This window comes from Lucilia sericata, unplaced genomic scaffold, assembly GCF_015586225.1.
Source record: "Lucilia sericata isolate MDLA Ls3-8-SP2 unplaced genomic scaffold, ASM1558622v1 Contig000014F_arrow, whole genome shotgun sequence".
Lineage (NCBI taxonomy): Eukaryota > Metazoa > Arthropoda > Insecta > Diptera > Calliphoridae > Lucilia > Lucilia sericata.
Genome location: NW_023994053.1, coordinates 1,316,075 through 1,317,893, shown reverse-complemented (window position 1 = coordinate 1,317,893; position 1,819 = coordinate 1,316,075).

The window sequence follows — 1,819 nt, the reverse complement described above, 5'->3', positions numbered from 1 at the left end:
ATGAGATGCTGCAGGTAAATTTGTTGCAATGAGGAGACAGTAGAGAAGGGGGAAATTATTATAGTGATAATATTGAAGAGAAGAAATTACTTTAAACTTTAAAATTTAAAGTATTCTTCTATAAATTAAATTCAAGAATAAAACACTCAGGTGTAACTTCTTCATCGAATACAAGTTGATCAATGTAATATCAGCAATGGTATCAACTATGCTGCACAAATCATCTGCAATTGGGCATTGTATAATGCTAAAGTGTTGACATCCCTTTGCTAAAGCTCTGCTATACCCCGCCCAGATTTGAAACAGTTGTCGATTTTATGTCCAAGAGATCAGCTAAATAAACATTTCATAATTTTAGAGCCACCACGACTTAATTCAATTATTAATAAATTAAATCAAAATGGTCTGTAATAACATAAACCACATGTTATTGTTAGATTAATAAATGTTTTATTAACGTTTTTTTTTTTTAATCAGACTTACAAATGCATAATAATTTTGTTTTTATTTGTCTTGGTTTTTTTTGGGCAAAAGGAATAAAATGTCCAGTTTCTTTCTTGTAAATACAGGACATTTTTTAAAGGAATTAAAAAATCAACTAAAGAATAATAAAAACAATGAAAATCATGTTTTTATAAACACGCATACTTGCACAATTACTAGCTCTCTCTCTCTCTCTTTCCCGCACACTGACATACAGACATACTCAATTCTGGTAGGAGAAACAAAAAAAAACAAAACGCCTAAAGTCATTTAAGTAGTTAAATGCTTTAATAGAAAATTTAACCTCTATAAAAATTGTTATGACCAAAAAGTACTTTCTTACTTTTACTCGCGTACTTGTGTGTATGAATTTACAGAGTGACATGTGCTCACTGTGTGACTCAAAATTGAATTGTGCGGATTATAGGGCAAAGTATATAAATCTGTGAGGTTACTAATGTCTGTGCCGATCTGTCTCTCCAATTAAGATGTAATTCAACACCTCAGGAACAGCAGCAGCAAGAACAACCTTCGTGACTCATATTACCGATTGCGTTCCAGAGACCTGGGGTGATATCTTTACTACAATTTGATTACAATAGTTTCCAAAATTTTCCGACATAACTCTGAATATCAGTTTCAGTCTGCACAGTTGTTACGGATCAACAGCCCTTTTCCTCTATATTTATGGTAGAAATTTTGCATTGCGACCATATCATGGAAAACTTAGACTATAAGCTCCAAAAGCTTATATTACTCAAAAAGCTATTGTCCCGACATTAGGTTACAACACTTTCCATCAATTCAATCTCTCAAGTTCAGAAAAAAATAGATAAACTCGTTACTGACAGAACAAAGCGACAAGTTCACGTCCTGCAACCAGAATGATGTGCAAGTGCACCAGATAAACCAATAGAGAGACCGCATCTAATTATATACGCAACCCGGCTAGTAGTGATACTGGTAAACGTATGAAAAACATCTGCAACAACGTTTCGTTTCTATAACTTTGACTGAAACAAACTCTTGAGGCTCTTCTCCTTCCCTAGCTGCCAGGCCATTGAACAGCAACTCATTACCAGCATGGATTCCGCAACAATAACCAAAATTGCAATTTAAAACCAACCAACCAGATAAACCGATATATAGACCGCATCTAATTATATACGCAACCCGGCTAGTAGTGATACTGATAAACGTATGAAAAACATCTGCAACAACGTTTCGTTTCTATAACTTTGACTGAAGCAAACTCTTGAGGCTCTTCTCCTTCCCTAGCTGCCAGGCCATTTAACAGCAACTCATTACCAGCATGGATTCCGCAACAATAACCAAA